General features: G+C 40.7%; 1 pseudogene; it reads right to left on the minus strand.

Moving 5' to 3' along the window:
* Positions 1-17,063, minus strand: part of LOC127233904 (probable ATP-dependent RNA helicase DDX5) — an 85,920-nt pseudogene extending 68,857 nt beyond the window's left edge.
* Positions 17,064-24,382: the final 7,319 nt, after the last annotated feature.

Consider the following 24,382-nt stretch of genomic DNA (forward strand, 5'->3'; position numbering starts at 1 on the left):
TTCCTTCCTTCTCACTTGCCAGTAAGTTTTCTCTTAGAGGAGTATAGCAACCTACTGTCTTCATACCTGTAATTACAAAGGTGAGGGGTAGGGAGCAGAACATTATCATCTGATCAAACAGTGTCGCCATCAAACTTTTATCATGCCAGCCCCTACAGTAACTATGTAAGGTGCCCTCTCTAATTTTATTGATTTTAAACCAAACTATACAATGAAATCATTCAAACTTGAAAGGACCTGAGAATCAATATTCTATCCTCATTTGTCAGGCTCTTAGCTCCTTTTCTAACCAGCCACTAAAGTTCTTAGTGCATACATTTTAGAGATAATATAAATATGAAAACAAACATACATCCATCTTCTTCCCTGTTATCTTTACTGTTACAAATGTGGTACAATTTGCTTTTACTTTTCACTTAATTATACTTGTATCATAGATGAACCCATTCCAATATGTTCAACATTTTCACTCTTTTCAATACGGTTCCATTCCACTAGTTGTACATGAATTTATTTCATCAGCCCAGTAACAATGGTGGTTTTCAGTGTCATATTGTGCAATAATGATTAGGTTTATAGCTATGCCATTGTGCTTATGTGTTGTTATATTTGTAAGGTAAATTTCCAAAAGTATTATAGATGAGTCAAATTGTATATCGTTTGCTGTTTAATAGATGTTGTTGGATCTCTCTCTACAGAGTTCACACCAATTTACACTCCCTCCAGCAGTATGCAACGATGCCTGCATCTTCAGGCATGCTGTCCCAGCATGCTCTTTACCTCTTTCCTCTCTGCCCATGGCATAGATGGGGTAAGCTTTCTCATTGTTGAAATTTGCATTTCCCCAGAGAGAACTGAAGCCACTGAAGAAGACTTCTCTCTCTCTCATACCTGTTCTTATCTTCTTACCTCTGGAAGGTCGATGGAAACAGGTCCCTCATGTGTTCTGAGATTCATTTCTCCTGTCTTCTTTACGCTGAGAGTTCAACACCTCTCTCCCTCGGGTTCTTTTTACCGAGTTTAGTGTAAGCATCAGTGGTTTCCATGTTTAAAGTATTTGTTCATAACAACACAACGCTCCAGTCCCTGCTTTATTTCAGCATCAACATCCACACCAGACAAAGGTTTGCACACACCTTTCAACACACATCCACACACCTTCTCTATCATTGTACCTGCTCTTGTAGAAGTCACTAGTGACCTCACAATGCTGCTTTTAATGAGCCATTAGACTCTCCTTTTATTCCTTCTTAGTGACTGTTGTTCAAGTTGACTTTCCCTTGAAAGGCCCTTTCTCTTGGTGTCCGGACACTGCACTCTGCTGAGTTTCCTTCTATCTTCTGCTCATTCCTTTGGCCTTCTCAGTTTGCTCCACTCTCCCTATCTCATTCAATTTTTGTTCCCCCAAGACATATATAACTATTTCTATCTGACATTCTCTTCCAAAGAGAACTTATTTTAACCACAGTGATTTTTAAGCATCAACTATAGGCAATGGATCCCAAATATTTATCTCTAGTTATCACTTCTTTTGTAAGTTCTAGGTCTGCATGTCCAACTGTCGACTGTCTACATCTTCTGTTGGATCTCTCACTTGCATTTTAAATTTAAGATGTCTAGAATTAAAATCTCTCTTTCCTTCACACCCACGTCTTCCTTGCCTCTAGTCTTTCCCAATCTATATGACTGGCTCCTTCGGCCATATGAATGTAGGTGCAGCTAACTGAGGCATTATCCTGGAGATCCCTGTGAAATACATAAACAGTTCCACTCATTAGCTCTGAATACATTTCTCAAAGTCACCATGTTTCCTTATTTCAAAGGACCTGCCTTCATCTAAGGAACAGCGTCTCCATGGCTCCCCTAGACAACCACAGGTGTGCCTGCTCTTACTCCAGCTGTGCTGTACTTACATGAGGTGGCTGAAGTTCCCAAAGATGCAGGCTGACTGGCTGGTGTTACTTTTTCTTGTTAAACCTCTCATGGGCTTTCTATCATCCTTACAATGAAATCCAAACTGTCACCATGAGGGCCATTTATGATGCTTCTCCTCCCTTCTCTGAGAAGCAAGATCTGCGATATATTCCCCCCCTTCCCTTGTAAACAAACGTGAGTTGAATAGCAGATAAGACCAAAGATCTAAAAGTGGAAATGTTTTGGGGGAGTTCTAGAAGGTGCTTCAAGGAAGCTGATTTGGGAATATCTTGGGCCCTTCCTTTTTCCTTCTTAAATTTCTAGAATGTCATGCTGAGTGCTGTATTTCCATTCTCCTGATCTCCAGTCCTCTACGATTCAGGTGGAACCTGCGATAGGACTGGATTACAATATAGGTGGATGGCAATGTAGAAAGATGAAAGAAATCCAAATCCTGCAGTCCATGGAGCAATACTGATGACTGTGGGGTTACCGTCTCTGGGTTTCTTTACATGAGAGAGAAATATACTTCTGTTTTCTTCATGACACTGGTGCCATTTACTTCGGTTACCAGGTGCTGGGCATCATATTTGCTGACACATGTGGCTCCTGCAGCCTCGTTCCTCCCTTTGACCTCATCTCCTGCCCACCACCCTATGGCCACTCACTCACCCTGCTGGCCTTCCATCTCTTTCTTGTGCTGTTTGCCACCTTGGGCCTTCTACCCATTTTTATCTGACCGGACACACTTTGGCACCTCTCTGTCTGGCCGGCTCCTATCATTTTTCAAGTCTGAATTTAAATGTCATTTGCTTGGAGGGGTCTGCTCTCTTACAAAACTCTGATTTCTTTTTTTCTTTCCTAATCCTGATTACAGCTGGAAATGACATGTTGATTTGGAAGGTTTTATTTCTATATCTGTCTATCACTGAAAACCCATGTCTGCTTAGAGATGTCCTCAGCCCTTAGTTCGAGTCTAAGAGTAAGCTCAAAAAGAAGCAAGATGGATATACTGTAAGTGCACCATGGTTCAGGCAGTGGGACCAAGAATCTGAGTCCAAGTTTTAGTGCTGTACCTCAGCAGCTGTGTGGATTGGCCAGTTTAGCCCCTTTGTTGGTCCTTATTTTACAGATACTCCAATGTGGTTGATATTCAAACATTCCTGAGGGGATTGTGGTAAAGATTAAATAACCAAATAAAAGTAAAGAATTTAACAGAGTGACCTTCACAAAGGAAATGCTCAGTTCACATTAGCCATTATTAATGAGTAAATGAAGAAATCAATGGAAAAGCCAAGGTCAGTTTTGGTATTATGTTATCTAACCCAGGGAAGAGACCAGTGCTTTGATGGTGGCCTTCACTGTCTGAGGTCACAATGCCTTCAGCCAAAGGAAAGTGTTCACACGAGGCTTTGGATATCCACCTTAGTTTTTTTGTTGGGGCAGTTCAAATGTGCTGCCAAGCATGTGCTCCCTGGCCCTTGCTTGCCTCTGCTCTTGTGACCTCAGTTCCCAACAGCCCCATGAGGGCCGGCCCTTGTCATCCTGGGGGCCATGACTTGCTCTCTTGAGGAGTGGTGGTCTCTCCTAGGCTGAGATATTTTCTCTGTCAACCATCATTCCCTGATTTATGATATAAGTTCTTTCTGAGGTGAGAATTTAGTTTTTCTTATCAAAGGCGAAAAGTGAGGGGAGAGGCCGGCTGGCTTCCTGTCTCTGACCTGGTCCTTATTCAGTTCTATCAAACTCTTGCAAGCTCAGAGAGGCCTCTTCAGAGGCTGTCTTGTTCCTACAGGGGAAACTCTAAAGCCTGGAAAGGCTTCAGTCATTTCCCAGATGGGCTGTCTTCCCATTTATAAGACATCTTAATTCCTTCGTGTAGTAAGAGTTGAGCAGGACACACACACACACACACACACACACACACACACACACACACACACACACACACATCCAGCAGTAACAACCCCCTCTGGATTGGCTGTAATCCTGGCTTGATCATTCAAGAGACTACTTGAATAATACTTACCTACCTCACTAGGGTGTTGTTAACGATCAATTAATGTTTGTAAAGCACTTTGCAGATGTAGAGTGCTCGTTTAAGTGCTAAGTATTATTATTATCAAGAAGAAGTTCTATGGTTTGGCCAAAAATATTTTTTTGCAATCATACATTTAAGTATAAATAAATCAAGATTATTTTCAAGAGTATTTTGCTTTTAGGGTCACTTCCTACTCATTATCAATTACATAATCTTTCTTATTCTACATTGGGTTGGGTTACAAAAGCCATCTCTTCTTGAGAACTTTCATCTTTGGGATAATTTTAGGTTTATCCTGGTGTGTGTAAGGGATAGTTTTCTCAGAGACTGCCTTTTTCCTCAAAAAAGAGACCACGGGTGCTGTTCTTCAATAAGAACCCCACTCCTTATCTAGTAGCAAAACTGCCTCTGAAGAGACCCTATCTAATTTAGGTCTAGACTGATTTTAAAAAAATAATAAAAGAAATTACATACAGAGCAGTTGCCTGTGAAACAGATCAACTATGAGCGTAAAGTAGTAGTGACACTCATCGGGATGGAGTGGAGTTGCTTGGCCTTACCCTGATTTGTTCTCTAAGACAGTGCGATGAAGGTGGGGTTTTGAGGCCCAGGATAGAGGCAGTGGCTTCCCAGTATGACACTATTCAGTGGAAGAGCAGTCTCAATGAAGGGTGAACTGTCCCAGTTCACAGCAGCCTGCAGTGGAGGTCTTTCTTCTGCCTTAGGCATTTCTATGGGGCCTCACACTGGATCACTAATGCACTTAGCAGACTATAAATCCACAAAGGAGATGGCACCTAACAGAGAGGTGGTAAACCTGGATGGTCAGGGATGACAGCTGGGCTTGGTCTCACTGACAGTACATAGTCTCTGACATATTCTTATGCTCCTTTCTAGGTGTGGTAAGACAGTGGATGTTTGCAGCAGGAACCTAAATTGTTCAGTATCAAACCAGGATTACATGTCTAATGTGTAACCCCAGGGTAGGAGGGAACAATCAAGCCGAATCACTGTCATTGTAAGGAAATGAAAAGTCAAACTGTTGACCAGGCACATTTTGTATTATTTAATTAAAAGTAGATAATGGTGCATGAATGAACCACAAATCAGATAAAAATGGCAGCATTTTCTCATATTTAACATATGTTTGACTTGTGGCTGTGTGACAATTCACCAGAACAGTTCTATGATGTCTCCAAATAGAAAACCAGGGGTGTAATTAAAAAATACTTCAGGGAAGAAGCAATATTAACTTCAAGTTTTAAGAGAACCAATCTCAGACACAGTTCCCCACATTGTCATTCCTACTTAATGAGGACCTCCTTTTTTCTCTTTCTTTACTTTAAAAATCATCTGAATTTTCCTAGCTCAAAATGTGTAACTTAAGCATATAATGTGTCATTTATTGAAATAAAAATGGGAGGTGGTCTGCACATTTTAGGAATCAAGATCCCATATTTATTCATTTGTTTGTTTTAGCTGAGATTCATAAAGTATAGTCAGTAATTCCCTGAACTACCTTTAAAGGTGTTGGCGTCATCAATGAGCAGTGGTGGCAATGTCCATGTAGCCCGTTTCACTGATTGATAGAGGAGTTATTACTTATTTTATTCCTACACGGGATAGGGAATATTCTTGTTGAATTCAAATCTTCCTGCATCCAGTCAAACATGTCTGTAGAGTCAGGGCTGGAAATCTTGGGATGTAATCAAGAGCCTCCCCTTCGAGTCACCAGCAGGCCTCACTTGAACTTTAGACCCTAACTGGAAGGTTTCCATACAATTACTGCTTTCTGGTCATCAATTATTTTATGATTAAGTCAGCTCATCCATATGTTTACAAGTTCCTTTATATACCTTTATTTTTCTTCTTTAAGAGAGAGAGACCTAAGTATTTGAATATATATTGAATAATTGGATTATTGAGAATTATTTGATATTTCTGGATTCTTGGATAATGCCTGTGGTGTGTTTTGGAACAAAACCTGTGGATAGCCATCACTCACCTATCCTGTATTTCTAGTTAGAACAAGTTGGAGGCTCTTTAGATAAAAAAATCTTTCATTTCTCACTCTTTGCTATTTGACTTTTACTTCAGACCCCTTTCTTAGACCTGGAATTACGAACATGTGATTTCAGCAGCAGAGAGGAGTTTTAATTTGTAACACATATAGCAATATATAGGTCACTATCTCCAAGAGAGCAAAAAGTACCTATTGGTCCTGAGTAAGCCTAGTGGGAAAAGTGGCCAATGGGGCTGGGAACTAGCAGGTAAGTTACTTGAGCAGAGTGTTCATATGAATTATCATTCTAGTACTGCATGCATGGGTTTTAGAACATTATGAAAAAGGTGGTCTGAAATTCATCATGAAGATGGGAACAGAAAGCAAGAGGAGGAGCCTAGACCAGATAGAACTAGGTGGAGCAAACTTATTTATGAGTCACAGTCACACTTGGGCTATAAGCCCAATCCACAATGGGTTATCCACAATGTCTCCTTTAGGCTTAGCCTGGTGCCTAGCACAAAGCTGACTCAAAAAGAATGTGTGGGATGAATAAGTGATGACCCGACCTTGTAAAGGGCTGAACTCTTCCCTGGAACTTACAGCTCCTGGGAGTAATGTGTGAATGTTCTATATAGCCAATATATTTTAGGATAATTTTGATGGGTTGATCTAATTTTTCTATACATCTTTTTAATGGAATTAAAAAATTTTAAGAATTATGTGGATCTTTTTAAGACAGCAACCCCTAAAATATAGCTTGAGTTTTTCCAGAAATCTAAATTAACCTCACTATCTCCCTGTCTGAGGTTATATGCGCTGAACCAGCTTCAAATCAACTGACAGCTATTATTTACCCTAAAATTAAAAAGCAGAAAAACAGCCTCTCATCTTGCAAAGAGATATTCATGAAAAGTTTTGGTCCTCTTATGCTGGCTTTGGTCTGGGTGGCTCTTATTTATAATGGTCATAAAATATCTCTTACTTGCTTTAAGCAGATTTATCATTAATACTGTACCAGTAGCTATAATTACTAAGGTTACTGCTTCAATAACTTTAAATGAGCTTGAAATACTATCGAAAGAAAATAACCTGCCTTTGCATATACATAACTGTCAAAATATCTCATGTATTGCTTGAAATGCAGATCATGCTAGGAGGAATGTGCAATGGGCATGAGTCAGGAAAGTAACTTTTAGCTTAACCTATGTTAACCCGTGAATAAGCATCACTCGAGATGAAACTAAACTCATTGATTTTAGCATATCTATAGACCCACTCCCATCACTCCTTAATTAAAAGTTAAAAGCAAAACAATAATGTGTGCTGATACTCTGAGTGTGTGTGAACCATCCAGAAATCATTTAAAAATAGCACTTGCTAAATTTGAAAGCTCTTGGAAAGGCAGGAATATGCAAAGAGAGTAAACCTTGCAGAGCTGCCTTGATACTGGCAGGGATCCCTGCCATACTGGCAAGAATGATCTAAACTTGTCACCTCGGTCTTCCTTTAGATGACTCCAGAGAAGTTCGCTATCCAGGTGTGAATAAGAAGTAAATGTACATCAATTCTTCATTTGCATGCTTTTGTCCTTTCTTCTGCTAACTAGGTAAATTTGTTTAAGCTGTAATGAGCCAAGGGCTCACTGACAACAAGGATCCACTGAGTGCTGTGTTAGATCCAGTGAATTTTTAAGGGGAAACTGGATCTTCCTTTCAAACATCTCAGACATACCTCTGGCTTCCTAGCAATGGTGTAGCAGCATGTAAATGACACAGGAGCATCTGCATCACAGGTGGGAAGAGTCATACATCTGGAATGATTTTTTTTTTTTTTAGGCAATTGAAAAGTGAGGTAAGGTCCCAACTCTCCTGTGATTGACAGAAGTTTTCCTTTTGATGTAGATGTTTTGATCTTGAATAGACATGATCATCAGGGCTGGGTTATTCCTTGAGTGCTTTTTTGATTTGTTTAAATGTACAATCCTATAGGTTATGTGTCATTGTTTCCATTCCACATGTGAGGTTCAGAGTGGATCGGATACCCATGAATGCTGTACTAAATTAGCACAAACTGGGTGTCTTAAAACAACTGAAATTGATTTTCTTTCACAGTTGTAGAGACAAATAGTCTAGACCTAAGATGTTGGCAGGGCTCTGCACTCTGGAGATTGAGGAGAGCATTTGTCCCTTCCCTCTTCTCACTTCAGGTTGCTCCAGGCAGTCCTTGTCTGGTGGCTGCATCATTCCAACCTCTGCTGCTGTGGTCACCTTCCTTCCTTCCCCCTCCTCTGTCTCTCTCAATTCTCTTTGGTGTGACTATTTTATAAGGCAGCAGGGGACTTTGCTTATGGGACTCCTGGGATAATCCAGACTTTCTTCTTTATCTCAAGATGGTTCACCTCATCACATTTGGGAAGACCTTTTAAAAAATAAAGGGATAGTCATGGATTCTAAGGATATGGCAAGGATATTTTTGGGAGGAACCATTTTTCAGCCTAGCACAGAGATTTCATAAGCCTTTGAGCAATAGAGTTGGTAGACATAGAATCTGAACATTGCCAGGTGCAGTTTGAGCTTCTATTCTTTTAGACTCCACAGTGACTCTTACAATAAAATGTTGATGAAATTTTCAGTATGATTATACAGGTAGCTTCCACCTTGAACTATAGCATTAAGAACCATGACAGAAATTGTGCTACAGTTTGAATGCAAAATGTCTGCCATGGGCTCATGTGTTGAATGCTTAGTTCCCAGGTGTTGGTGCTGTTTTGACAGGTGCTGGAATCTCTAGAAGGTGGGGCCTAACTCTTGGGGGCTGTTTTGTCCCTCACTGTTGTCTTTTTCTGTTTCCTGTGCATCGTGATCTGAAGAGCATCCATTGCATGTTCCTATCTCTATGATATTCAACTTCACCACAGAGCCAGGATGAATTGAGCCAAGAAATATGGACTGAAACCATGCACTAAAATTACTCTCCTTGAGGTTTTTATGTCAGCTTGCATTAGTGAGACTATTCTACTCTCATCTTCCAAACCCATTCAACAAGGACTAAGTAGCATTTCCCAAGTGCTCAAGATGTTCTAGGCCCTGGTGTAGAAACTCAATGCTGAGAAAAATCAAGATCACGCTTCTCTTTCTATGCTCCTTATCTAGCAGGACACAGAGATAAACATTAAATTAATGAATAATAATAATAATGATTATACATACACAAATGAATGAATAACCCCCAACTGAGAACATAGAATGGCATCTCAGATTGGTGTAAAGAGATTTACCCAAGAAGATACATGAGCCAAGATTTGAAAGCTGTTAAAATCAAGTAAAGGAAAAAGGAAGGCAGGAGGGGAAAACATTGCAGAAAAAGGGAATGACATATACAAAAGTTCTGAGTAAGAGGAAATCATCAATCTTCGAGAAACCGAAGTGTGACAGAGAATGAGGCAGGCTCATCAATATGAATTTTGTTCCTAGATATAATTCATAGGCACAGAGTAAGACACAGGCATTTTATAACACAGCAAGCCCTTGAGAGTATGGAATATGTTTTCTGCATTTCGAGGGCTTCTGGCCAAGCATGGTGTCTAATGTCATGGATAGGCTCAATATTAACTTGCTGTTTGGCTAAATGAATGAACAGATGAATAAACAATTTAGCCTTGACCTTATCTACACAGGGCTTTGACAAAGAGGTGAGTGAACTATTCTATGTATTGTGTGCCATACACTACCCTTCTGACCCAAGTGGCCATGTTACTATGAAGTTTATTGTGGCCACTTGTTTCTAGCCATAAGATATTTGAATATGCGCAAAAGGTGGGTGGGGAAGTCAGAAAATCAAAGCGTCTATATACTTAGGAAGAAATGTGGGAAGGTCTCTGCTGTGAGGAGAAAGTCTGGAGTAAGAATCTCCATATGCCCCCCACCCCCGCCCATGCACAGCTTTACTCAAGTGCTGACATCCCCAGGTGCATCTTCTAGCTGATGATGCCACAGTTCCAGGCCCCCAGGAGGGTTCTAGACCAGGCACTGATAATAAATAAATAGCCTTGTGGCCTGTGATACTACAGAATCTCCTTGGACCTCAGTTACTTTATCAGTAAGCAGAAGAGTGGCCTCTTGTGTAGCCTATGAAGATTCCAACCTCTCTTTCCAATTCCATTCTTCACTAAAATCTTCCCCTTTCCCCACCTATCCTCTGTTCTCTGAAGCAAGGGAAGGATCAGAAGTTGACCTTGCTATTGATTTTCTTTGGAGGACAGTGGAGCAGTTTCTAAAGTGTTCTATTTGGTAATACACTAGCTGTAACTACATGAACAAGAGTTTTGACAACTGTATTTGAGAGTTGGGCCTGCCACATCACATGCTAGGAAGAAACTGGGGGTGAGTAACCTATGTTTGTTCAGAAAAGGGGTTTGGAAGGAAGACTTGATGACCTCCCTTTCCTGACACATATCTGGGCCTTTGTTTGTTTTTCATACCTCAAGCAAGTGGTGTGGTCCCTATAATCTCATCATATAATAGGCCAAGACAGTCCTATTAGACATCTCCTTTAGTGTCATGATAGATGAAAGAAGACTTTCATCTGCTTGCCCAGATTATACTTCTTTAGACTTTGTTTTTTCAAAGAAAAGACCACCTTGGAACATGGCTTCTTCCAAAAGAGCATTTGGCGGCTTTCTGCTAAGCCCGGGGGTAGACTGAGAAGTGGCTTCTTCTCTTTCCTAATACAGGTATTAAGCTGACTTAATTTTCACTCACTCTAAAAAATCCCACTTCACAGAAACATTTTTTAACTTGAGCTAAAGCATTTCTCCCTAATTCAGCACAATTGTGCCTGGTTTATATCTATTGATGTTAAATGATTCCCCATTTAATATCAATTGGAAATGGCTGATTTCCTACCCCAAACAGTACTTAATGTCAATTATGGCAGGCAGGACAGAGCTGTTTTTCAATTAACTATAGCACTCCATTTTGTTTGCTGGTGAATGGTGTAAAATACCAGCACACCCACATAGCCACCTTGAGAAAGGGTGGCAGAGAATCTGGAGGCTGATTGTGTCCCTCCCATCCCACCACTGACCATCTGATTAGAATGTGGCCATGTGGGAGGTTATTGGCTTTTTCATTTCCCTGGGAACTGATCATGGTTTAATGAGAACCTACAGGTTTATCAGAGGAACTTTTGGTGTGGTGATGCCTACTGCTTGCTGGGGGTAAGTGTTGATAGAGAAACGATCATAGAGATGAGCAAGGGGACACAGACTCATAGAGAGGGAGCACTGATGTGGCTCCTGTAAATATCCCTGGAGCTTGTGGATTTGAAAGAGAGACCATCAGCTATCAGCTATGTGCCATGGGTCTACAACTTAATGCTGTATCAACCCTCTCTATAACTGCATTAAGAGCTTCACGTGCCTGTAACTGAAGTGGTATGTGAAGCTAGAGCTCAAGTCACAGACCACCAGACCATCTCATGGTCCAGTCTTCTGGTTTCTAATAAAACCAATGATTGACAGGATCCTCACAATTCTACAAAGTCCTGAAAGAGGCTGTTTCCTAAGATTGCAGATGATCATGTCAGAGGGGAGTGGTCTCAGGCTGCTTTTCTCCTCAGTCTAGAGTTCTAAAGTCTACAAAATTCTTTTTCTAATAGCCACGACCCCTTCATGGCACATTCAACTCAGATGTGGTGAAGGTAGTGGAACTGGAGTTGTCTCTTTGAAGTGGGCATCTAAATTGAAATTTCAGACAGTGGTAGGTGAGGGTAGAGAGGCATGGAAACCAGAAGGAATGTTCTGAAACAGGATCAGCAATTGCAGGGTAAGCTAACACCATACCTCCCAGGTTAGTGATATTCTTTTTCTTTCATCTACCTTCATCAAAGGGCAAGGGCTGGTAGGAAATGGGTGATGGTGGGTAGGCATTAAGTACTTGCTCTTAATCTTAGGTTTGCATTGTTACAAGCTCTTTACTTGAGTTACCTAGTGGAGTTCTCATAATTATTTAGCTGATTAGTATTGTCGTAGATGAGGAAGGAAACTGAGTCACAAGAGTTTAACTTACTCAAGATAACCAAGGTCATTTATAAGTTGTGGAGCTGAAATTCAGATCAGGTGTATGGTGCACAATATGGTAAACTCTCTCTCTTTCTCGCTCTCTCTTTCTGTCTCTCACACACTCTCTCTGTTTCTCTCTCTCTCACACATACACTCTCTTGCTGTTTCTCTCTCACACACACTCTGTATCACACTCACACACTCTGTTTCTCTCTCACACACACACATAGTTTTTCTCTCTGTGTGTCTCTCTCTCACACACTCTCTCTGTGCTTCTCTCTCACACACACAAACAAACACTAACTAATGGTCATAACCTTGACTATGCATATATTATATATACACACACATACATACTCTGTTTCTCTCTCACACACACACACTGTTTCTCTCTCTGTCTCTCTCTCACACACACATTCTCTGTTTCTCTCTCTCACACACACAAACACACACAAAATCACAAACTCATGGTCATAACATTTACTATACATATATTATACACACACATACATACTCTGTCTCTCTCACACACACACTCTGTGTGTTTCTCTCTCACACACATTCTCTCTTACACACACACACTCTCTCTCTCTCACTCACACACACACACACACTAATGGTCATAACCTGACTATGCATATATTATGCAAAAACACACACACACACATTTAAAGCCTTTTCATGGAGAAGTCATCCCTTTTTTCTTGGAACCACCACTTTCACTGGCAGTGACTGGGCTTTGGCTACCTCCACCCTATGCCTACCCATTGGGCTCTCTGGCACAAACTTGAGTTAAAAGATGATAAATCTTTGTGCACAAGAAGATTGCTAGTGGCACAGAAGAAATTGAAATTTGTGACCAGTAGTTATTAGGCACCAAAATGTAAATTTGTTTGAGAATTACCACATCAGGCAGACAACTCTTTCAGCTCAGGAATGAGATTTCTAGGATGTTGTCAGGATTCCAGGCTAGCATGTGACATTTCCTAAGCAGGACTGAGTAAGTATCATATTTCCTAAAACCAGCTATACTTCTCATCTTGATCAATTTATTCAGAAGAAATAGCAGATCCCCCTGCAAGATATAATCCTATTGTTTGAAAAGTACAGCCTATTATTAGAGCATCTTACTGTTTATCTCTTAAAGATGTATGTTTTTCCTTCTCCTCCTGTCTTCTGTTGAGTTCTGTGAAATATTCTACATGCCACACATTTATATATAATATTTTGATTTGTATATAAACCTATAAGGTTAGTTAGGAGAACCATGGATGAGAATTTGAATTTTCTCTGAAATTCTTATATATTCTTTAAAATTTGATACATCATCCACAGCTAATAATCACTCTTACCTTGTTATATGCTTATGAGTTTAGGATTGACTTTCAAGACTAAAACAGAAGAAGTATGAACATGGATACCCACAGGGAGATGTGGGATTTGACAGGCCCCTTATAACTTAATGAATCCATACACAACTGGTTGGAAAATGGTATCAAAGATAAGGTGTGTACAGCAATTCCTAGCCTAGACAAGTAAAATCAGCCTTTGACATTAGGCAGCATTTGTGAGCATTATTCCAGTCATCTTTATGCTATCTCCAAATGTCACAGGGATAAATGTCTTACTTAGTTCAAACTAGCTCAAGGTCAGTGCTCAGAACAGCTAGATCTTTCGGTCACTTCTTTCTCCATAGATTTGACTCTGAATATTGTTCTATATCTGATTGGAAGAATCTTTCACTAGGGTGGAGCTCTGGGCAAAGAATAGCTTTATGAAGGATTAAGTTTTCCAGGAATGTGACTCTGTGTCTGGCTGCAGGCAGGTTTTAAACAGTCCCAGTTGATTCAGTCTTCATAATGCCAGGTAGTGATTATACTGGAGAATCCCAGGCTTTGCTAAATAAAGCAGGTGTTAGACCCGACCTGGGCCTGGGAAAATGATTGTGTCCACTTTACACATCTGGTGGGAAGCTGGTCTCTGGGTCCTTGTGCTGAAATTCTATAGATTTGGCTCTGATTGTCCCTTGTTCCTTTAAGCCCTCACCTCCAGGAGTACCCAGTAGGACAGCTAATTAAGAGGAAACAGACAGCAGATGAGGAGTGACCTTTTTTTCATGGAAGGGATTTAAACCTTTGGAAGGTATACAAATGTGCTCCTATTATTCAAGTTAATTTACAATCCCTCCCCTGGTCTACTGCGAGGAATTTATGGACCTGAAGGAGCTGGAAGTCCCTTAGCAAAGTAAACAAACTGTAACTCAGGTTGCATACTTCCAAGGATCCTTTATCAGCAGGTTTTATTTTCACACCAGAGGTGAAAAGATAATTTGAGGAGCTGCACTTTGTCTCACTGAGAGTAGCCAAAAAGCTGCAGACAGAAGGCAGCAGAAGAGGAACTGTGGAGGTGTCTGTCTGTGGGCTAACCTGCGGCAACCGTCTTCATCCTGATGGCAATGCAGCTGACAAGAAGAGCTAGCATTTGCTGAGCTGGTGCCACATGTCACATATTCTCCAGAACACTTGGAAACAGGGCTGCATGGTCTCCATTTGACACCTAAGGAAACTGAGGTTCTTCCTGGTGTGATTGCCTTTCCTTAAAAAAGATTATATATGTGTGTGAATATATAATGCATACACATACATATATTTCATATATACACATACAACTATACACACATATGTATATATGAAATGTATGTGTACATATATGCTCATATATGAGGAACAGCCCAGCCAGCAGGAACTCTTTGGTGGTGCTTTGACACATACTCTCCACTCCTCTTTGCATTCCCCATCTGGCCTGTTCACAACAAACAAGGACTGGGCTGGAAGGTCAGAGCCTGTGTTTAGACCTGCCATGGGCTGGCTCTTGTGCCAATCTCTGCCTTCTGTCTGACATCAGGTTCCTCATTTGTAAAATATAAGAGAACAGCATAGGTAGCTGGTGTCTAGACCTTTGCCTCTTAATTCAATGGCTTGCTTCATCTTTGAACCAAGTCTGTCAATTCTCTACCCTTACTCATGGGACTGCAATGGCTCTCCCTCCAATGCACTAAAGGAGAAAGTTTTTTTTTTTTTAATGTGCTGTACACTGATGACCTTGATGTGACAGACTATGGGATCTGGTGACACTGCACACTCAGGACTATTCAACACTTTGGCTGAAAGGGAGGAAGGAATGGATTTATTGACTTACGACTTTGACTCAAGCCTCTGTATCAGGGCTGTTATTATGTGGACTGATTAGGCTGCAGTGGCAGAGACAAGTTAAACTAGAACAACAAAAGGCCTCCTTAACCTTTACCTGCCCACAAGGCCATCCATAATGACTTGCATGGTTTGGAAAGCCCACTCCCTCCTGCAGCACTCAATATGTCTGCAATTCTAGCAAATGAACAGGGACGGGGAAGACGGATGGGTGAGGGAGATGAACTGTATTCTATGTCTGCATAGCCCTGTTTAGAATTCTGAGTTCAGGACTGTGTCAAAAAACAGCCATGGCTAAGATCATCATCATTTTCTTTGGCTTGAAAAAGGAATTTGAAACCAGATACAATGGTGCTCTGAGGAAACTTCAACTATTTGTTATCCACTATGACAAATTCTGCTGTTTCCCAAAGATATTTTCCCCTCTTGAAGGAATCATGTGCCTTCTATTAATGTGGAAGGAACTGGATATGTGGAGCGTTCAATCACACACACACACACACACACACACACACACACACACACACACACTGCATCAAACACAGGGTATCCTTGAAAAGCTCAAATAGCTACAGCATCATGTGCATCTCTATGTTCTTCCCCTATCCTTGCACTCTCAATGTGGACAACATATTTTGGTGGAGTGGCTGTACTTCAAAATACCAGGTAGGATATTATTTGCCAGGTATCTTCCCTAAGTCTTTTCAGTGTTGAGGAAACTACATATAATACAAAATTAGAGGCTCATGATGAATCGTATCTTGCAGAAACCTTCCATATCACCTAGCCCAGGGGGAAGCACACTGTCCCTGGAGTGGTCATGGAGGCAGTATGTTAGGCTAGACACACATTTCTCTCAGTACCATGCACAGAGTACTACTGTGTGTGTCTGAGCTTCAACAAAATTATTTACACAAGCAGATAACAGGCCAGATTTGGCTCACTGATTAGTCTGCTGGCATTTGATATAACCTATTGATCAGATAATGGAGTCTGAAGCTCAGAGAGGTCAAGAGGACCTTTTGGGCCAACCCCACCACTAGCAACAGATCAAAGTTGAAGATGCATGGACACTTAGTCTTTAGGTCTATGGTCTGAGACTTATGTTGACTTGAACTCACCAACATTTTAAACTGTTTATTATAAAGGCTAACTTAACTTTTAGAATGTAGAAAAACTATTTGATTAGTAGAAGCCATGGCTTGGGTAGAGCTGAGGCACACACTGACTCTCAGACTCTGAAAGACTTCATCATATGACATCGGAGCAGTGTATGCACACACTGAGGCATGTGGGCTCAGGGTCCTGTGGGAATGAGCTAACATGCTCTTTATCATGGGTGTTCAGACATTATGGGTTTTTGTTTGTTTTTTTTTTTTCTGCTGGAGATTCATGAGTTCTTGGAAGTGGGCATTCGCCAATGAAGTGGGCACCGAGAGGTAACTGAGGTAGTGATGAGGTCATGATCCAAGTGACCTTCAAGTAGAGCTAGCCATTCCATGCCTGACAGACAGTCTTTAAGCACAGAAGACCCAGATACACATTGTTCCATCACGGTGCCCAGGGACTGAGGCAGAGAGGGAGGTGACATAAAATACAGGACACATCTACCCAGGCGTGAGCTGCTGTGGGGGCCATGCCTGGGTCCATGGTCCTGCTGCAGCTGGGGTCTGCATTGATATTTGTAGTCTGTGTCACCTCAGGGGGCCATATGAACCATGCCTGATGAAATCCGAGGGCAATGCTGAGCTGTACCTGCCCTTCAGGACCCTGGGACAGCTGGTTCTGCCGCTCACTGTCCACTGCAGCAAGAGAGCTGGCCCTGCCCCTCATCACAAGCAAGGGAGAGCTGACCCTAATTGCATGACTACCTGCCTGGAGTGGAGTGGGTAGTCCCAGTGGCCAAACTGACCAGTTCAGATATCCCAGTGAGACCTAGGGTTGGCCTACCCTAACATCTACCCTATGTAGGACCTGCCGGAGCTCCTGAAGGGACTGGTCCTATGGGATGGTACCAGTGGGATCTCCATGACTCAGGGCAGCCCCATGATATCTGAGAGGAGTTCCTGTGAGGATCCAGTGAGGGTGGTGTAACAGTAACCAGAGGCCTTGAACCAGACCAGTGACTCATTTCAATGAACATTTGCTGGTAAAGCTGATTGGACAAAACAGTATGCCATGTGACATAATGCAGCTCCCATTGCCACCAGGACAAATGAAGACCTGTTGGAGAGGTGGGAAAGATGGAGGATCCAAGAGGTTTTTGTTTGTTTTCTTTTGTTTGCTTGCTGGCTTTTTTCATTTTTACTATTTATTTATTTTTAGGAGGAAGGTGCAGGGGTAAGAGTATATGGGGGAACTGGGAGGTGAGTGATATTAGGGTGCACAATGTGAAATTCCCAAAGAATCAGTAAAGAAATTATGTTAAATTAAAAAATATAGAACATATCAATGGCGAACTAAATACCGGAAGCTTGCTTGGCTGACTAGTTGAAAGCAGATCTTAGTTGAGGGTGTTGATAAAGCTGATATCTGTGTCATAAAAATAGATCCCTTCCCGAACATGACCATAGCTACCTGTAGGATTGATTATCACACCGAATCTGCCCAACAACCCTACAAGAAAAGTAGGGTTCTTATAGGCTGTCTGGCTATCACTGCCTAACAAGCCCTGCCCTATTCCTCAGTTATTCTTAAATCCACAATGGAAAGCATTTGTTTTCATTCATGTTAGGCACACAGGGGCTGCCTCAGATTTCTTCTAATGAAGCCAGGCTGAAGGTCAACTGGGAGCCATTCCTGCATTTTCTCAAACAAAGGCTCTACCTAAAGGAGCTTCCCTTATCTTGGATGTATTTCACTCTTGGCAGAATACAAGAAGAGTAGGAGTTGGCTGAACTTTGTAATTATATTTAAAACTGCCTGGGCTTTGAGTGCATTGTACCTACACAGATACCCCTGGCTGGCACAGCTCACAGCAAGAACTGGCTATGTGATGGTGAAAGCTACCGCCTGCCAGGAAGCAGCAGGCTGTAATGCACAAGAAAGGAAGGATGGCTTTAACTAATATTATCTAAAATGTTAGATAGTTTCATAAACAAGAACACACACTCAGTCATATGCGGCATTTTTGGAGGTAAAAGACATAGCTAGTTTAATTACATGGGAGACCTCTTGTTCCTAGTACATGCACATACATTGGGAAATGTAGGCAATGAAAACAGCCCTGTCTGGCAGGTTGAGGATACTATGCCAGTACAATGAAGGCCTGACCTCAACCATCTTAATTTCAGACCCACCAACGTGCAATAATATTTACATTTTAAAAATAAACTTCATAGCACAAATTATTCCCTATTATATAGAAAACTTTTCTTTAAGTAGACCATGACTCTAATCTACAGAGTTGCTAGAATTGTTTTACAGAGAGTATGATGCCTTGTCAGGTTTCTTTGGGGTAAGATTTAAAGAAGAGTTTCACTCACTTGTTATGAATATTTTTAAATGTGTGGGAAAAATATAAGAGTTTTTATAAAGTTTCAAAAATTATTACTTGTTCTATCTATAAATTGTATCTATAAATCTATCTATAAACTGAGCATAAATACATGCATGCACATATATTTACTGAATCACTGACTGCCGACATCAGGACATTCTACTCTAAGTGTATTAAGTACAGAAATTCTTCCAAGTATTACTATTATTTTATATTTGGAATCATATACCTGGAAACAATTCTTTAAATTTTTAAGGTGCCACTTAAAGCTATGTTTGTTGCCCAATCCAATAAAAGTTGGGGCATTACATTTATGTGGGGCTGTTTCTTTAGATTTGGTTCGCTATGGAGAGATAACAGTGTATCTGACTTCCCCCTTAATGTGAGTGCTATTTTAAAAGATGAGATTAGTGGTTTTACAGAATACCCCGTGGTCTCCATTAGCTTAATTCTTTTCATTTGGTGTCATTTGCTTTGTGCTTTGTCCTCTGTGTATTCAGCATCTGGAACTTAGCTTTAAAGATTTAGCAGTATTGCCACCACCTCCGAGATAAGAATTTTTTCTAGGGGTATTTGTGTGCTTGACTTCACTCACAGGAAAGCACATGAATCAGGCCATCCCACTGACATGGGTCTCATGGATGTTTTTGTTTGATTGATCGATTTTGTTTTATGAGATAGGGTTTCTCTGTGTAACAGCTCTGGCTGTCCTGTAACTCACTCTGTAGGCCAGGTTGGCATTGAACTCAGAGATCTGTCTGCATCTGCCTCCTGAGTGTTGGAATTAAAGGTGTGGACCAGCACAGCCCTGCTCAGGTCTGATCATATGTGACAGCCATTACAACCGTAGAGTGATGGTTAGCAAGTTGTGGTTTTTAAATGTTATGCTGAATTTGTAGGGAGGCCCTTTTCATCATAAACCCTTTACCTAATGGCTTCAGCTGGTGAAATGGATTCAATCAACATTTTCACCAAATATGCACAATTTTGCATACTAATGGGCACAAGCTGCAGTCATTTTAGGGAAGCTAGGTGAGTGCTTCTTTCTCCTCAGCAGCAACCTTCCAGAGGAGGAAATTGGACATACCACTTCTAGAGCTATAGGTACAATTTAAGATTTGCTTGCTTTGCTCTGCTTTCATTTTTATTGTTGTGAGCTCATGATTTTGCTTTCTGTTTGTATAGAGTTTTATATAGTTGTTGTTTTTCCTGATACACACCATCTGCTATTATTAGCAGAAGACCCTCTGAACAGGTACCTGTGTTATTTAGACTCAATGGCATTTGTGAACTAGTCCTTTCTTTCTAACATAAAATGATGTTCCAGATTTTTCTTGTATTTTCTCTACATTAGGCCTGAAAATAAACCTTTTTCTGAGGTCCTTGGGTTATATGCATAAGCATAATTTACAGTTTGCAGATCTACTTACAGATATCAGTTCTTGGGATTTCTGAGGTATTTCTGTGCTTAGCTCTTCTCTATGGATGCCTGAGTTGTTCTACTAATGAACTGATTAACCATCATTACAATATGACATTACACATTTTAGCTTTCTTTTGTTTGCTATTTGATTCTGTGTTGAAACTCTCAATTTCTTATAATAATTACTATATTCTCATACTTGTTTATTATTTAGTCTATATAAGATATATAAGATGATTTCCATACCGATTCCAATTTTATTTGTTTTTTTTTCTTTTTTTCCCCTGTTTTTATTTAAATCTGGAAAAAGATTGTTTTACATGTCAATCCCAGTTCCCTCACCCTCCCATCCTCCCCTATCACCCCACAAACACCAACCCATCCCTTTTCTGCTCCTCAGGGAGGGTGAGGCCTTCCATTGGAGTCTTCAAAGTCTGTCATATCATTTGGGGCAGGGCCTAGGCCCTCCCCCATGTGTCTAGGCTGAGGAAGTATCCCTGTATGTGGAATGAGCTCCCAAAGTCCATTTGTTTACTAAGGATAAACATGGATCCATTACCAGAGGCCCCATAAACTGCACAGTCCTCCTAACTAACACCCACATTCAGCTGGTCTGGGTCAGTCCTGTGTTGGTTTCCCACCTATCAGACTGGAGTCCATGAGCTTCCCCTAGTTCAGGTCAGGTGTTTCTTGGGTTTCTCCAGCTGATCTTGACTCCTTTTGCTTATCACTCCACCCTCTCTGTAACTGGATTCCAGGAGTTTGGCTACTGTTTAGTTGTGAGTGTCTGCTTCTGCTTCCATCAGCTACTAGATGAAGACTCTAGGATGGCATATAAGGTAGTTGTCAGTCTCATTGGATGTATGTAAAGATGTGTCTAGATTCCCACAATTCCATGAGGGTTTTACAACTTTGAAATCTCTTTTAATTTAAATGTCTTCCACTCTGATATCCTAGGACCCCATCCTAGGAGGACTTTCTGTTTGGCTGGGTGCTGGCCTCTTCTGTCTTTTTTTTTTTTTTTTCTTATTTCTTTTTGGAGTGACTTACTCACCCCTGGCCTCATATTAGCAGCTATAAAATAAGACCACTTCTGGATTGCCACTCCTGGGAATTCAAACTCTGCTGGCTTGATATGCAGTCTGAATGTCAGTATTTTAACAAGATCCTTGGGTTTAGAGATGGCTTTTCAATTTAAGATTCATTTGAGAGAGTCAACGAATTCATATATTGTCATTTCAACGGTTTTTGTTCCAGTGGACAAAGATGTTTATAAAGAGGATATTTGGATTTTTGGCAAGATTACCAGATATAGCCAATAAAAAAACAAAATGCCAAGTTAAATCTAAATTTCAGATAAACAACGAATATTTTTTGTATAAGCATGTCCCAAATATTACACAGGGCATATGCATGCTGAATTTTTGTTGTTTTTATGAAATTCAAATAGAACTGGGCATCTTGTATCTTATCATTTTATCTGGCAAGTCTAGTCTCTGAGAGCTCAAGCTGGGGTGTAATGGGGGTGGAGTGTTGGAGAAAAGAAGGAGAGAGAAAGGTACCAAATGCTTAAGAAACACTGCATAGATTTGGTGAGGCAACCTGAGGACAAGCTGATACCTAGGAGTTTCGAGAAATGTGCCAGCGGTGAAGATGTCTCTTCAGATGTAAGTACAAGGTCAAGGTGATATATGAGCATGGTCTTAAGGGATGCCTGTCTTTAAATTCATTTTTGATGTACCCCAGTCCTGGAAGTGAAAGGCAGTAGGGCTGGATGGAAGCCTGAGGTTCTGATAGCTAGAATGCTTCTGTTGAGGTTGATTTCTCTGTTGGTTCTCTAGTTATCTCACAGAGTGGATCAGTGAAAAGTATAGGGTCAAAGAAACCCAGGTTCAAGTCTTTGCAATTTTTTAATCTGTATGCCTTTGGAAAAATGACATGATATTCCTAAGTTCTATATTTCATTTTTGTAAAATAATATTAATTTTATCTAGCAAATAGAGTTGATGCCAGGATTAATAGTCATCAATGTAAAATGCGCTCATCATTATTTCTGTGATATTGAGAGTGTAATAAGTATATGCTGTTTATATTACTGTTAGCAATACTTTAATATGCAAAATAATAGTTGCACTCAAGTTCACACATTTTACTACAGTGAAGTTCCCTCTTCAGTTCAACATGAATTGTTGTTCAATATACAAAATGCAAGAGATACAGGAGTACTTGTTTTCTACTCAAAGTGTTGTATTTCTTCCTAGAAAAAAAAACCTACATGTTTTCCAGGAGAAAAAAAATCAGACAAAAATTCCCAAATTCTTTGGAAAGAAAGATGCAGAATTAGTAATCACTTTGAGATGTGAAAAGTCACACGCAAGAACCAGGGAGGTACAAAGAAACAGACAACTAGTGGGAAAAGTGTAACATTTCCAGCAATTTCCTGTGATCTATTTTCCCAAAGACAGGTGTGTGTGTGTTTGTGTGTGTGTGTGAAAGAGGGGGGGGCAGTCAAATTTTCGCCTGTTGGTTTTTAGTTCTGCACAAGGACACCTGTGTTTCTTGATGTTACTTGATGATCTCTGTTTTGTAAGGATGATAATATGGCTGGACCAAGAGAGGTTTTTGATGTATAGTCAGTAATGTGAGTATGTGAATTTCAGAGTGTAGCATGAGATTTCAAATCAAACTATTGGAATCTAGCTGTGGAGTCAGGGCCCTCTAGGATGAACTTACTGTAACCAATACCATTGGGGAAATCGCCATTCTGTGCCTCAGTTTCCTTGTTGATAAAAAAGAGGCAATAGTTTCCTTATTGCATTTTTGTTGAGTTTAAACATTTAAGCTTTAGGATATAGTATGTTTAATGAATGGTTCACTGAAGCTCATCATCATTGGTTTCTCCTTTGCTGTTTAACTAGGAGATGCTACCTTCTGTACATGATATGAAAGTGTTATGAGATCATGAGTGATGAGGCTTTCTAAGGAAGGCATCCCTAGTCTCCATATTATAGCCCAAGAGGGTGGAGATACATCACAGAAGTGCAGCAACATGAGCTGGAAACAGCTCATTGGTTGACTCCCAGGTAAAGTTAGTGGGATAAGAAGTGCTCATAGGTCCTGTTCAAGATGCACCCAGAACAGCAAGGCAGAAGACTTACTGAGGAGAACTGTTAGTGTTGAGCCTGAAGGTGAGCAAATGAACTGAAACAGCCTGGAAAGGGGTTGCATAAGCTGGGGTGTGGGTGCATATAGACACAAACTGTGAAGAAGTGTGTGAACTGCTCTACTGCCCTTCTGGAATGCAAAGACAGAGTCCATTGTACACAGCTACTATAGGTCCTTTCTCCTATGCCTCTTAGTGCAGTCACTTCCCTGCCATTTTCACCTCCATGTAACCTGCCATCATTGCCTTCTGCTTGGTCCTTGAGAGGACTTAACTTGCCTCTCTGCTCCCACACTGTTCCCTTCATTTTGTTTATATATCCTGTAGCTAGAGAGACTATTAACAACAACAACTACAACATAATTGTGTGTGAGACAAGCTTTCCATAATTACTAGGAGCAGCCTAAATTCTTTAATGAGCATGGCGAGCCTCTGGCACAGTCTTCTTCTGCCATGGTATTTCTGGGCACTGACTGAGCTCTGCCCTGACACACTGTACTTCACTCTCCAGGTTACATTCTGTTCCTGTCTGGGGCACTCTTCCTCCAGTCTCTCCAGCATCTTCTCACTCTGCCTGAAGGCACATTAGAGAAATCATCACCAACTTCCCAATCAGGCCAGCTTGTCCTTCCTCTATTTTGGGTTCTCAAAGAGCACCATGAATTTCTCTTTCCTGATACATTTGAAATTTTTTGTTTGCTTGCAATTAATTCATTCTTAGCCTCCATAAATTGGAGATTGTGTTTGCTGAGCATTGTATCTCAGCAACTCCTTATAGCATACTCTGCATTTAGTGGATATTTATTGACTGAATATGTTCATTGGATGATGAATGAATGAAAAGATGCATAAATGCATAAATTCAGGCAGAACTGGTGTGTTGGACCATGTGATAGTGTCCTGGCACCTTATTTTTCAGGAAATATGTGTAGCTGTTTCTCCTTATTTGGAAAAGGCTCAGGTTCCCTAAGGAGATTTCAAGCTGGGTGGTCCTTTGTGCCTTTAATCCCAGCACTTGGGAGGCAAAGGCAGGAAGATCTCTATGAGTTCTAGGACATCTTGGTCTA

This window comes from Phodopus roborovskii, unplaced genomic scaffold (assembly GCF_943737965.1).
Source record: "Phodopus roborovskii unplaced genomic scaffold, PHOROB, whole genome shotgun sequence".
NCBI lineage: Eukaryota > Metazoa > Chordata > Mammalia > Rodentia > Cricetidae > Phodopus > Phodopus roborovskii.